This window comes from Jaculus jaculus, chromosome 1, assembly GCF_020740685.1.
Source record: "Jaculus jaculus isolate mJacJac1 chromosome 1, mJacJac1.mat.Y.cur, whole genome shotgun sequence".
Taxonomy (NCBI): Eukaryota; Metazoa; Chordata; class Mammalia; order Rodentia; family Dipodidae; genus Jaculus; species Jaculus jaculus.
Window position 1 is genome coordinate 292,057,352 of NC_059102.1, and position 15,984 is coordinate 292,073,335.

The following is a 15,984-nucleotide window of genomic DNA, read 5'->3' on the forward strand; positions in this document are numbered from 1 at the left end:
CATGCACACATATGCACCAAAAAAGATTGTGAAGAAGAAGACGATGGTAGCTGGTCCACTAACAGAGGGGCAGGTGCATCAAGCTTCTGCCTACTACTGAGACAGGCTTGCTCACCACTTTCAAATGAGAAGGACTAAATCTCTTCTTGGTTTGGGTGAGTCGACAGAGTGTCTCAAACCCTTGATCACCCCTGTAAGGGCTAGAAGAACTCTGACAGGGGTACAAGGGACCCACTCATAGTTCCTAAAATGGCCCCAGCATGTCCCATTATGTGATTTGTCCACACACAAAAAAAAATACTTTATGCTAGATGTGGTGGCGCCTGTCTTTAATCCCAGCACTCAGGAGGCAGAAGTAGGAGGATCACTGTGAGTTCAAGGCCACCCTGATGGTGCATATTGAATTCCAGGTCAGCCTGGGCTACAGCAAGACCTAGAAAAACCAAACAACAACAACAACAAAATACTGAATGGCAACACAAAACATAATTCCCTATAAAAATGTCACAAAAGGAGGTCTCAAACTGGGATCAGCTGGAAAGGAGTCTGTTTAAGCTTTATTCACATTATTTCACCAACTGTCTCACACATCCTTGAAGATATTGATAGTTAAGAACAGGAAGCTTTCTAGTTACACAATGTCTATGCCTAGACAAGAGCAAAATCCCAACTCAAACTAGCTTCATAAGAAACAACAGAAATTCCTTGGGTCCCTTAACTGAAAGACCCAAATTGAACTCTTAGAAAAAAGCTGCTTCCAGAATTCAAGATCTTAAGCATAGTAGTCAGATTTATATTACTGTAACAATGACCTAAGAAAAATCAACAGAACAAGATGGAATGCTGATTTCAGCTGAGGTTCAGTCCATGATTGTTGACCCTATTGCTTTGAGCCTGTGGCCAGAAAGTAAATCACTTTTTCAGCTCATGGAGGAAACTACTCCCCTCATGGTGGTTGGGAAGAAAAGTGAGACAGGAAGAGCTGGAGGTTCCAATATGCCCTCTATGAGCATGCCCCAAATGGCCTAGCTTCCTTCCATGAGGTTCCAACAGCTTTTAAAGGTTCCAACACCTCTCAGTAATGCCACAGGACCAAACTGTTAACACATGGGCCTGTAGGGGTCATTCCAGATCTAAATTACAGCATTGAGGACACTGTTGCACCCTTTCCATCCCTTGGCACTGTTTTCCTGTGTGTTGACCACAAGTTGGCTTAGTCCTCTTTCCATGGTAACAGATTGGTCCAGCTAGGTCCAGGTTTAAATGGTTGCTACACTCAGGGACCCTAACAAAAGAAGAACCTCTGTTCTGTATTTGTGTGTGTGTGGTGTGTGATGCATGGTGTGTGTACACATGTATACAGATACACATGCCCCTTATACATGTGTCAGAGGCCAGAGGAGAATGTCAGGGATTTTTCTCTTCTAATTAATATATGTGTTTCTTGAGACAGGATCTCTCCCAGTACTCAAAGCTGCTGTCTGTCAGTGAGCACCAGAGAATTTTCAGTCTTGGCCACCCATAGACTGCATAACAGAAGTGTACAGGCATGCCTAGCTTTTTTTTTTTTTCATTAAAAAAATATATTGGGGAGCTGGAGAGACAGCTTAGTGGTTAAAGTGCTCGTTGGCAAAGCCAAAGGAACAGGTTTGACTCCCCAGTACCTACGTGAAGCCAGGTGCACAAAGTGGAACATGCGTCTGGAGTTTGTTTACAATGGCTAGAAGCCCTGCTGCACCCATTTTCTCTCTATATCTGCCTGTCTCTCTTTCTCTGCTTGCAGATAAATAAAAATATTTAAGTAGGGCGGGAGAAATTGATCATGGTTAAGGTGCTTACCTGCAAAGCCAGAAGACCCAGGTTCAATTCTCCAGGACCCCTGTTGGCCAGATGCACAAGGGGGCGCATGCATCTGGAGTTCGTTTGAAGCAGCTTGGGGCCCTGGTGTGTCCATTTTCTCCCTCGCAAGCCATTTCTCTCTCTCTTTCAAATAAATAAAGAGAAATAAAATATTAAAAAATATATATTTAAATAAAATATTTTTATTTGTTTATTTGCAAGGAAAGAAAGAGCAAATAAGCATGCCAGATCCTCCTGCCACTGCAAACAACTTCCAGACACATGTGCCACTTTGTGCATCTGCATGCCTCACTTTTTACATGGGTTTTAAGGAGTTGAACTTGGTGGTCTTATGGTCTTAATGCTTTTTTGGTTGGTTGGTTGGTTGTTCTTTTTTGTTTCTTGAGGTATGGTCTCACTCTAGCTCAGGCTGACCTGGAATTTACTATGTAGTAGTCTCAGGGTGGCTTCAAACTGATGGCGATACTCCTACCTCTGCCTCCTGAGTGCTGGGATTAAAGGCGTGTACCCCCACACCTGGCTTTATAATCTTATTCTTAAACAGCAAGCACTCTTAATCACTAAGACATCTCCCCAGGCTAAAGCACCTCTTTTCTTGTAGTTCCAGCTAAAGTCTTAGCTCTCATGTGACTCAGCGTACTTACAGTATGTACACACATCATTAGTCATTTTAGGCACATCCTGAGTTCTTTCCCCTATTGTAACTACCATCACCTCAAAGTTTACGGAGTGAAAGAGTCGGGGCTAAACATGAAGGAATGGAAAGTATGCAAATGGAATGAGGAAGGACTAATCACTAAAAAGAAAGCAAAAACAAAAATGTGATTTCTAGAAGTGAGAAGGGATGTTAGATATTCAGAAAAATTTTGTCTTGCAGTTTGTGCAACACCACAGTGCTTAGAACATAAAAAGAACTTGTTAAATAGTAGATAAAAATTAATGAATATGATAGTGACGATATTTCTGAGACCCAAATAGACAATAATGTCTCCAAGGTCACTATTTCAGAGTGCATTTTGCTATTTGCTAGATGCCTTACTTGGTCTGTTTAACTGAAAATTTGGATACAAGTAATGTCAGTGCTTTATAATTAATAATGAGAAATAATGAAAAGAAAGAGAATGTACATTTGGTGATTCAAGAAGACTGAGACCACCCAAAATAATTGTGTTCTGATACATGGGTGGTGAACATTAGCCATTTCAGCAGGTCACTGGGTGAATCTGTATCTCATTCACCTTTATGTAAATCCCCATCCTCAGCAGGCTCATAGACCCTGATTTCCTGCACGGGTTCTTTGGGTAGCCTGCCTCGTCAACCCACAATGCATTTCCGCCCTTCCGGCAGTCTTCATCAGCCCACCCTTTAAAGCCAGCTCCATGAAAACTCAAGCTCTCCTTGATCACCTTAGACTGGTAGTACTGAGTCAACCATAGAAAGAAGCTGGTACATAGAAAACAGGTCTGAAGGACCCAATACCCTGCACTCCTTCCCTCTGCCTGCCGTCTCCCCCTCCCCGGCCCTCCTTGTTTTTCTCCTCTCGCACCTGCCCATACTCATCCTATTTAGCATGAGTGTCCTATTCTCTGATTAGCCTTCCATGACCCAAGTTAGGACAGGATACCCCCTGCTCTTCCAGAGCCTCCTCAACCCCCCAGGTATGCTTTTTCTTTGCAAACATTGCCAATGAAAAAGCATCAACAAGCCTTTGATCTGACAAGCTGGTCAAAAATAGCTTGCGACTTCCGGTTAAGATGGCGGCGTAGGTACCACGCCAAAACAGCCTGGGGGGGGAAGACCAAAAAAAACTCAGCAAAATACACACTTTTACTAAAAAGTGAGGTGTATAGGAAGTTGAGGCGGCAGCGGAGAAGTGGAAGAGTTATAGAGCATCCAGAGCCGGCACAGGTGGGAACAGCGGCTCCGGGGCGGCTCAGCTACCCGCCGCAACCGCGGAGCGGCAGAAAACCGCCGGACTCTCGGCTCGAGCCGCAGGACAAGCCAGGTGCGGGATTTTCCCCTCACACCGCGCTCTCCGCAACTCGGGAAACGTGAGGGGAGAGTGGCAGTGAGCAACGGAGGGAGGAGCAGACCGCGAGGTAAAAGCACACGTGGAGAAACGATACAACCAGAACAGCCGCGGCTCCCTCCCCTCCCCTGACGCCTGAACCCAGCTCCAGCGAACACAGCAGCAGCCCGGGACCCGGCCACGCCAACTTGGGCTGACGGCGGGACCCAAGCAGGAGCAGAATTTGGCAGCAACTTCAGCGGCTCCAGCACCGGTACCAGTGGCCCCAGCAGCAGCGGACCCAGGAGAGCAGCGGCTTCGGGGTGAGCAGCAGCGGTGGACACGACAACGGCAGCTTCAGCAGTGGTGGGGGCTCCGGCGGTGACACCTACAACAGCTGCAGAGGCGGCGGCAGCGGCTCAGTTTGCCCCGTAGGAAAAGCAAGTGCCCAACTCCAGAAATCAGAACAGCAGCCCGACGACCCAGGCAGCAACTTGACTGAGACCACAATCACCCAAGGTAACTGGGATTGCACCAGGGAAGGGTCTCACCTGGTCACAAGCTGACTTGGATACCTCAACAGACCAGAAATCTAAACCTCTTTGTTGATAGAGGATCTGGTCATTATAATAACTACTCTTGCATACATACTCGGGGCTGTTTTTGATGGAATGGGTACAGTGTTTAGCTAAATTGTAGAATCTACCAGTATATTATTCCACTCAGCCTGCTTGAATACTCCTATAGCAGGGAAACTCAACCCCTAAGAACATCTTTGTAGATACTCTGAGAGTCTTAAGAGCCACACCTAATACCTTAAGGTCCTACCCTGAAAATATTTTACACCAAATCAACTGATACAGCTAAGAATACACAGCTAGCTAGAAAATCCAAGCATTAACTTAATCCAAGATGCAAAAATATATACATTATAACACAAGAAACACTAAAAAGCAAGACGATATAAATCCACCTAAAAGTATTAATGCATCAGAAATGTCCTCCAGTGAGAAAGAGTTAGAGGAAATGCCTGAGAAAGAGTTCAAAAGAATAATTATAAATATGTTCAAAGAGGTCAAAGAACACATGAAAACAATCAAAGAAGAAATCAAAGAGGAAATCAAAGAGGAAATCAAAGGAATCAAAGAAGAGGCAGGACACCAATTTAATGAAATAAAGAAGGCAATACAAGACATAAATAGAGAAATAGAAATAATAAAGAAAAACCAGTCAGAATTACTAGCAATGAAGAACACAGTTAATGAAATAAAAAACTCTGTAGAAAATCTCACCAGTAGGATGGATGAGGGAGAGGACAGAATATCTAAGCTAGAAGATCAGGTGGCAGACCTAATGCAGTCCAACAAAGAGAAAAACAAACTTATAGAAAAGTATGAGTGGGAATTTCAAGATATTCGGGACACTATGAAAAGATCCAATATAAGAATTCAGGGCATAGTAGAAGGAGAAGAATTCCACTCCAGAGGCATAGTAGGCATCTTCAACAAAATCATAGAGGAAAATTTTCCCCAAATTGGGAAAGAGGTGCCAATACAGATACAGGAAGCCTTTAGAACCCAGCCAGACAAAACCCAGAAAGAAACTCTCCTCGCCACATTATACTCAAACTTCCAAACACACAAACCAAAGAAAAAATATTGAAAGCAGTTAGAGAGAAAAATCAAGTTACCTACAAAAGCAAGCCCATCAGGATTACAGCAGATTATTCAACACAAACTTTTAAAGCCAGAAGGGCCTGGAGTGATATATTCCAAGTTCTGAAAGATAACAACTGTCAACCAAGGTTACTTTATCCTGCAAAGTTATCCATCCAAATAGATGGAGAAATAAAGACATTCCATGACAAAAGCAGGTTAAAGGAATATCTGAAGACAAAACCAGCTCTACAGAAAATACTTGATAGAATCCTCCATGCTGAACAAAAGGAAAAGCACACATATAAGGAACCTAGAAAAAACCAGCCATACTCAAATACCAGTTAACAGAAGAGAGCACAGGTAGAACCAGTAACACACACACACACACACAAAAATGGCAAACATAAATACACACCTTTCAATAATATCTCTTAATATCAACGGTCTCAATGCCCCAACGAAAAGACATAGATTTGCAGACTGGGTTAAAAAGCAGGATCCTACAATTTGTTGTCTTCAAGAAACTCACCTTTCTACAAAGGATAGACATTATCTTAGGGTGAAAGGTTGGAAGACGGTGTTTCAAGCAAATGGGCCTAGAAAACAAGCAGGGGTTGCTATCCTAATATCAGACAGGGTGGACTTTAGTCCGAAGTTAGTCAAAAAAGATAAGGAAGGTCACTTTATATTGATTAAGGGCACACTCCAACAGGAGGACATTACAATCCTAAACATATATGCACCTAACATGGGGGCTCCCAAATTCGTCAAACAAACACTATTAGAACTAAGGTCACAGATAACACCAAACACGGTGGTGGTGGGTGACTTTAACACCCCACTCTCATCAATTGACAGGTCATCCAGGGAAAGAATAAACAGAGAGGCATCTGGACTAAATGAGGTCATAGAAGATATGGACCTAACAGATATATACAGGACATTTCATCCAAAGGCTGCAGAATATACATTCTTTTCAGCAGCACATGGAACATTCTCTAAAATAGACCATATATTAGGACACAAAGCAAATCTTAACAAATTCAGGAAAATTGAAATAATTCCTTGCATTCTATCTGACCACAATGGAATTAAACTACAAATCAGTAGCAAGAAAGGCTATAGAGCATACACAAAATCATGGAAGCTAAACAATACACTACTAAATGATGAGTGGGTCAATGAAGAAATCAAAAAGGAAATCAAAAAATTTATAGAGTCAAATGATAATGAGAACACAACATACCAAAATCTCTGGGACACAATGAAGGCAGTTCTAAGAGGTAAATTTATAGCCTTAAGTGCCTATATTAAGAAATTAGAAAGGTCGCAAGTAAACGACCTAATGCTTCGCCTTAAAGCCTTGGAAAAAGAAGAACAAGGCAAAACAAAAAGTAGTAGACGGGAAGAAATAATAAAGATTAGGGCAGAAATTAATGAAATAGAAACAAAAAGAACAATCCAAAGAATTAATGAAACAAAGAGTTGGTTCTTTGAAAGGATAAACAAGATTGATAAACCCTTAGCAAATCTGACCAAAAGAAAGAGAGAAGAGACACAAATTAATAAAATCAGAGATGAACAAGGTAACATCACAACAGATTCCAGAGAAATTCAAAAAATTATAGGGACATACTATAAAAGCATATACTCCACAAAGTATGAAAATCTGAAAGAAATGGATGATTTCCTTGATCTATATGACCTACCTAAATTAAATCAAAATGAGATTAATCACTTAAATAGACCTATAACAAACATGGAGATCCGAGCAGTTATCAATAATCTCCCAACTAAAAAAAGCTCAGGCCCGGATGGATTCACTGCTGAATTTTACCAGACTTTTAAGGAAGAGCTAACACCATTGCTTCTTAAGCTTTTCCAGGAAATAGAAAAAGAAGGAATCCTACCAAACTCCTTCTATGAGGCCAGCATCACCCTGATACCAAAACCAGGCAAAGATAGAACAAAAAAAGAAAATTACAGACCAATCTCCCTCATGAACATAGATGCAAAAATTCTCAACAAAATATTGGCAAACAGAATACAAGAGTATATCAAAAAGATCATTCACCCTGACCAAGTAGGCTTTATCCCAGAGATGCAGGGATGGTTCAACATACGCAAATCTATAAATGTAATACATTACATAAATGGGTTGAAGGACAAAAATCACATGATCATCTCATTAGATGCAGAGAAAGCATTTGACAAAATCCAACATCCCTTCATGATAAAAGTCCTACAGAGACTGGGAATAGAAGGAACATATCTCAATATAATAAAGGCTATTTATGACAAGCCTACAGCCAACATATTACTAAATGGGGAAAAACTGGAAGCTTTTCCACTAAAATCAGGAACAAGACAAGGGTGTCCACTGTCTCCACTTCTATTTAATATAGTTTTGGAAGTCTTAGCCATAGCAATAAGGCAAGAGACACACATAAAAGGGATACAAATTGGAAAGGAAGAAATCAAGCTATCATTATTTGCAGATGACATGATTCTATACATAAAGGACCCTAAAGACTCTACTAGCAAGCTGTTAGAGCTAATCAAAACCTACAGCAATGTAGCAGGATACAAAATAAATACACAGAAATCAGTAGCCTTCATATATGCTAACAATAAACACACAGAGGATGAAATCAGAGAATCACTCCCATTCACAATTGCATCAAAAAAAATAAAATACCTTGGAATAAACCTAACTAAGGAAGTAAAGAATCTATACAATGAGAACTTTAAGACACTCAAGCGAGAAATTGCAGAAGACACTAGAAAGTGGAGAAACATCCCTTGTTCCTGGCTTGGAAGAATCAATATCGTGAAAATGGCAATCTTACCTAAAGCAATCTACACATTTAATGCAATCCCTATCAAAATTCCAAAGGCTTTCTTCATGGAAATAGAAAAAACAATCCAAAAATTCATTTGGAATCATAGAAAACCTCGAATATCTAAAATAATACTGAGCAACAAAAAAGAGGCTGGTGGTATCACCATACCTGATTTTAACCTATACTACAGAGCCATAGTAACAAAAACAGCATGGTACTGGCACAAAAACAGACATGTAGATCAGTGGAACAGAATAGAGGACCCAGATGTAAGCCTAAGTAGCTATAGCCACCTGATATTCGATAAAAATGCCAAAAATACTCATTGGAGAAGAGACAGCCTCTTCAGCAAATGGTGTTTTGAAAACTGGATAAATATCTGCAGAAGGATGAAAATAGATTCTTCTCTCTCGCCATGCACAAGAATTAAGTCCAAATGGATTAAAGACCTTAACATCAGACCGGAAACTTTGAAACTGCTAGAGGAAAAAGTTGGGGAAACCCTCCAACATATTGGTCTTGGCAAAGACTTTCTAAATACAACCCCAATTGCTCAGGCAATAAAACCACAGATTAACCACTGGGACCTAATGAAATTACAAAGATTTTGCACCGCAAAGGACACAGTGAAAAAAGCAAAGAGGCAACCTACAGAATGGGAAAAAATCTTCGCCAGCTATATATCTGATAAAGGATTAATATCTAGGATATACAAAGAACTCAACAAGATAACTAATAAGGAATCAAACAGGCCAATCAAAAAATGGGCTAAGGAGCTAAATAGAGAGTTCTCAAAGGAAGAAATACGAATGGCATATAAGCACCTAAAAAAATGTTCTACGTCACTAGTCATCAGGGAAATGCAGATTAAAACTACATTGAGATTCCATCTCACTCCTGTCAGATTGGCCACCATCATGAAAACAAATGATCATAAATGTTGGCGGGGATGTGGAAAAAAAGGAACCCTTCTGCACTGCTGGTGGGAATGCAATCTGGTCCAGCCATTGTGGAAAACAGTGTGGAGGTTCCTAAAGCAGCTAGAGATTGATCTACCATATGACCCAGCTATAGCACTCCTAGGCATATATCCAAAGGATTCATCTCATTTCCTTAGAAGTACATGCTCAACCATGTTTATTGCTGCTCAATTTATAATAGCTGGGAAATGGAACCAGCCTAGATGTCCCTCAACAGATGAGTGGATAATGAAGATGTGGTACATTTATACAATGGAGTTCTACTCAGCGGTAAAGAAAAATGAAGTTATGAAATTTGCAGAAAAATGGATGGACCTGGAAAGTATTATACTAAGTCAGGTAACCCAGGCCCAGAAAGCCAAGCGCCACATGTTCTCCCTCATATGGGGATCCTAGCTACAGATGACTGGGCTTCTGTGTGAGAATGAAAATACTTAGTAGCAGAGGCCAGTAAGTTGAAAAGGAGACATAAAGGGTGGAGAAAGGAAGGGAGGAGGATACTTAATAGGTTGATATTGTATATATGTAATTACAATGATTGTAATGGGGAGGTAATATGATTGAGAATGGAATTTCAAACGGGAAAGTGTGGGGGTGGGGAGAGAGGGAATTACCATGGGATATATTTTATAATCATGGAAAATGTTAATAAAAATTAAAAAAAAAAAATAGCTTGCAAGGGGAAAGAACGAGCCATTCAATCCTATGCCATTGTACTCACTAAAAGCACGTGAGGAGTTTGGCAAAAAGGAAAACAAAACAACAACAATAACAAAAAACAAACAAACAAAAAACCCCGATTTCAAGAAGTGGCTCGTGTTCTGCACCACGGTGCCCTCAGCCCAGTGCCCAGGACATACAAAGGATAGAAACCCAAATGTCAGTACCAAGAGAAACAAGTAGGATAATTGGAATGTGGGCAAGTGCCTGCTGGGAGGAAGGAGGGATGGGGAGAAGGAAGAGGCTCTAATAAAATAATGCTAAGTATGAATACGCTGAATATGAGCACTCTGGGAGGAAATTATTATTGGGTTTGTTTGGATCTCTTATAAAAGTCTATGAATTATGCAACCCTTACATTAAAATAAAGGTTTATCCAAAAAGTACCTTAAGAAAAAAGGACAAAAAAACAGTCGGGAGGGATGACTTAGCAGTTAAGGTGCTTTGCCTGCAAAACCAAAGGAACCAGGTTGGACTCCCCAGGACCCACGTAAGCCAAATACACAAGGTAGCAAATGCATCTGAAGTTTGTTGGCAGTGGCTGGAGCCCCTGGTGCACCCATTCTCCTTCTCTTTCTCTCAAATGAATAAGTAAATAAATAAGCGTTTTTAAAAATCATGAAGAGAAGTAGAAGTCTGCTAAGAGTGAGCGAATGAGACACAGCTCGTGTCGTGTGTATTACCGTCTTATAGACATTTTCCCAGAATATCCAAGAACAAACATATCACACCAAAATCTAAAACATGCTGTGGTGGATTTTATTTTGAAGCAGTATTGTTTTTAATTAAGTCAAATGCTTTAAGCTTTGATAAGGAGCTGAGAAATCATATAGCTCTTATCCCCAGTAGCATCTCTCCAGCAATCTGGGATGTATTTCCTATGAAACAGAAAACAAAGGGTTCGTGGCATGAGCCTTAAGAAAGAGATTTGGGGATCCTGTTTATCAAGCCATTGAGCCGTGTACCTCAGCGGTAATGGAATCGTCACTCCACAGGAACTTAATCCACTCTGGGAACGACGCTTGAAGGTTGTACCCAGGGAACCTAATAATGTAATTTGAAGCAACTGTGTGAGAGGAACAGGAAAGCAACCCAGCTGTTATCTCTTATTGAGTCTATTTTCTTGCAGAGAATCCTGAGAAAAACAAAAGCCATTTTGTTTGAAGTGATTTGCCTTCTTCAAGTCTGAGGCGAAAAATAAAATCTCTTTGAAGTACTTACAAATTAAACATCACTGAAGGTTATTTATTCCTTTATGTCCAAAATATTTAGTAATTCTTTAATTGGATAATTTTGCCTTTCAAAAGTTATTTGGCATCTACTTGTGCCTGGAGGTAGGCATTGCAGAAGACAGAGAAAATCAAATCACGTCAACACCACTTGGGAACTGGTTAGAAATGGAAGTATTTTTAGGATTCAACCAGGCCAAGTTACTCAAAATCTGCTTTTCAAGTGTTCCTATGTGCTTTAAAGTTTGAGAAGCAATGTTATGTTTACATGTTAGGATCATGGGGGCCTTGCTTTGCTTTCATTTTAATGTGGTTGCTGAGGCTCTAGTCCCCAAAATTTATGTAAATTCTACTGGGGCACAACTGAGCCATTAGGATTTTTTCCTAAGAGCCCATGTAATCTGAACGTATTGCAGTGTGCGGACCTCTGCCCTGAGGACAGTGAAGCTAGCCCGTGTTTTCCACCTGCGCGTGCAGCCTAGGCTTGATTGTCTGTTGATTGCAGTACTAGGGTTTGCACCTGTGGCCTCTCGCATGCTAGGCAGACACTCTACCGCTGAGCTATATATATCCTCATGCTGCAGCCCAGGCGCTTGCTAAAACACACACTCTGTGCATCTGGTCTGGCTGGATCCCGAGGACTTGTGATTGTCCCTCTCTTGCATCCCCTTGCTCTAGGCACAATTAGAAACAATTTTTTCAGGGGCCAGCTTTTTAAACTTTTTTTTTTTTCTAGCATGAGTAACTGTATCTGACATCTGCTTCTCACATTTTTTAAAATGAAGCACAAACTCAGCCTGTAAAAAACAAAAAAGAAAAGAAAAAAGAATAAGAAATAAAAAACTAGGGCTGGAGAGATGGCTTAGCGGTTAAGCGCTTGCCTGTAAAGCCTAAGGACCCCGGTTCGAGGCTCGGTTCCCCAGGTCCCACGTTAGCCAGATGCACAAGGGGGCGCACGCGTCTGGAGTTCGTTTGCAGTGGCTGGAAGCCCTGGCGCGCCCAGTCTCTCCCTTTCCCTCTATCTGTCTTTCTCTCTGGGTCTGTCGCTCTCAAATAAATAAATAAAAAATGAACAAAAAAATATTCTAAAAAAAAGAAATAAAAAACTAAAAAGAAAGAAAACACTAACTGGAACTGAAAGTTTCATAACTGAAAGTTTGCAGCCCATTATGGGTTGTGTTATGCTCCCAACTCCCCAGGAAGGTAGGTAGAGGTCCTCACCCTAGAACTTCAGAATGTGATCTTATTTGTAAATAGTTACAACTGCAAATGAAATTAATTAAGATGAGGTCTCACCAGAGTAAGAGTGGGTCCTTAAAATATGACCAGTTGGCTGGAGGGATGGCTTAGCAGTTAAGGCATTTGCCTGCAAAGGCAAAGGACCCAGGTTCAATGTCCTAGTTCCCACATAAGCCAGATGTACAAGGTAGTGCTTGTTTCTGGAGTTCATTTGTAGCAGCTGGAGGCTCTGAATGCCCATTCTCTCTCCATTTCTCTCTTTCTCCCCCCGCTCTCTCAAATAAACAAACAAGTAATAATTTAAAAAATATAGCCGGGCATGATGGTGCATGCCTTTAACCCCAGCACTCGGGAGGCAGAGGTAGGAGGATCTCTGAGAGCTTGAGGCCACCCTAGACTACATAGTGAATTTTGTCAGCCTGAGCTAGAGTTAAGACCCTACCTTGAAAAACCAAAATAATAATGATAATAGTAGTTATTATTATTGTTGCATTTTAATTAATTATTAGAGAGAGAGAGAATGGGCTCACCAGTGCCTCTAGCCACTGCAAACAAACTTCAGATGCATGAACCACCTTGTGCGCATAGCTTACATGGGTACTAGAGAATTGATCCTGGGTCTTTAGGCTTCACAGGCAAGCACCTTAACTGCTAAGCCACTGCTGCCCAAAATACAATATTTCTTAAAAGATATGACGGATCATCTATAGGAAGAGACACATCCACAACAAGGGAGGCCGAAACAGGCACAGTGCATCTACAAATCAAGGAATGTCAGGGCCTGTCAATAACCACAGAAGAGACTTTCAGGGATGACTCTCTGGTGCCTTTGTGCCAAGAAAAATGACCCACTAACACACTGACTTCCAACATCCAGCCTGCAGACCATGAGAGAACAAGCCACTATTGTTTAAAGCCTCGATTTGTGGAGATTTGTTACCGCAGCCCTGCCTGGGAAACCAGTCTTCAGCCCATCTTCCTATGCTGTTTACACAGGCCACATTTTGTTGTTGTATGGATTGGGTAAGGCTTTTTTTTTTTTTTTTTTTGCATCTAGGACAAATTGGACATTGCACATTTACAAAAACTAAAGTGGGGGACTGGAGAGATAGCTTAGCGGTTATGGCGTTTGCCTGCAAAGCCAAAGGACCTTGGTTCAATTCCCTAGGACCCACGTAAGCCAGATGCACAAGGTGGCGCATGCGACTGGAGTTTGTTTGCAGTGGCTGGAGGCCCTGGCATGCCCATTTTCTCTCTCTCTCTCTCAAATAAATAAACAAAAATAAAATATTTAAAAAGACTAAACTGATTTGCTCACAGTAACCTCACATTTGGCTTATCTTTCACAATTAAATATTTCAAGGGAAGAAATATGGAGAAGTGAATGAGTGAAAAGAGTTCTCAAAGAAAAATTGAAGGGTTAGGGGAGTGACATAAAAGTGAGGGGAAAAAAGAATGTAGACCAGCACTTGGGAGGCAGAGGTAGGAGGATCGCCGTGAGTTCAAGGCCACCCTGAGACTACAGAGCTAATTCCAGGACAGCCTGTACCAGAGTGAGACCCTACCTTGAAAAACCAAAAAAAAAAAAGAATGTAGACACTAATTTATCTTAGTGAGAGAGCACAGAAGTTCCCCAAAATGAAAAGTGACCTCAACAGAATGGCATGGCTGCATGTTGCATCCGTCTAGAGGTACACCCTGCAGCATGTGTGCCGGGTTGTCATGCATGTGTGTGCATGCCATTGAGGCCAGAGTGCAGTCGTAAGTGGTGTTCCTCAGGAACTACAACCACTTTTGAAAAATTTTATTATTATTATTATTAGTAGTAGTAGTATGTGGTAGGCTCTCACTCTAACCCAGGCTGACCTTGAACTCACAGGAATCCTCCTGCCTCTGCCTTTGAGTGCTGGGATTAAAGGTGTAAGCCACCATGCACACTTTTTTTTTTGTTTCGTTTTTTTGAGGTAGGGTCTCACTGTAGCTCAGGCTGACCTGGAGTTCACTATGTAGTCTCAGGGTGGCCTTGAACTCACGGTGATCCTCCTACCTCTGCCTCCCAAGTGCTGGGATTAAAGGCGTGCGCCACCATGCCCAGCTCCACCATGAACACTTTTTAAAGACAGAGTTTCTCATTGGCCTGGAACTCACAAGCAGAGTAGACTGGCTAGCCAGTGAACTCCAGGGCTCTCCTGTCTCTGCCACTCCCAGTGTGGGATAACTGGCACACACTAACCCACCCACCATTTTTACATGGGGACTGAAGGTCACATCCAGGTCCTCATGCTTGCAAAGCAAATACTTCACTGAGCTATGTCTCGCGCCCTCATATACATGATTTTTAGGAGAATCACGTAAAATTCATGAATCTTTAAGGTAGAAATTCATATGAAGATGAAGGTTAGTGTGAGAATGATGACAGGCTTATCAGCCCGTCAGAAAACAAAAGAAAGAGCATTAAGCAAATTCCTTCACGAAACTCTGCTCTAGCCTCTTGGGATTCATTATAAAAATCACTATTTTTATCATTTCAACTAAATTCCATCTTGAACATAACCCTGAGGAGAAGTTATGAAATGAGTTAAATAAAGATGACAGCAACAACAAGAAGCACAGGCTGCTTAGGAGAGGGGTCTCAGAGCTGCCACCTAAAGCCAGCACCAGCACTGGAGTTCTGCCCAGGGGCTCTGTAGCTGCTCAACAAGTCTTTCTTAGACTTCAAAAGACTGTGAAGCAGACCTTCGTATTCTCTAGCAAACTACAAGGCACGAAGCATGATACAGTGCATGTTCATCAATTTCTTTCTTCTGGCTTCTAGTCATTCAAACCTCTTCCATACATTTAACGAGTGTCTTTCCGTACAAAGCTAGATTCTCAGTTCGCTGGGCCCTTGCACCCTCTCTTGCACTCAGCCCCTTTGGACCAGGGCATGCTGACAGTGACAGGCTGAGCCCCTGAGGACTCCAGGCTGCTGGCTTCGGAAGCAGCCCTGGCTGGAGCAGCCACTCTCAGGGCAGCAGATCCACCCGCATTGCCCATGGCTCGGAGGCAGAGGCAGCCACACCACACCGGCAGCTTCGTGGGGTGGGCCGTGAAATGCAGGGCTCTCTGCTGCTTTCGCCTCCACAGCCTGCTTCTCAGGTCTTCCCCAGAGATGCTGCCAGCTACTCAGTGTCATGAGATTCCTTTCTGCCTGAGCCTCTCAAGATGCATTTCCATCCCACAGCCAAGAGTCCTGCTGAGTCCGATGCACTTCACCACTAATCCGTAGAAGGACAAACTCACCTAAATGCTAGGGGATTAATTAAATTGTCTGATTATAAACATGGTCTGTCTTTCTTTCTTTGTTTTCTTTTCTTTTCTTTTCTTTTTCTTTCTTTTTTTTTTTTTTTTTTTTGCTATACTCTAAACCCCCTTCCAGCTTTAAAATTCTTTGATACCATTATGGCA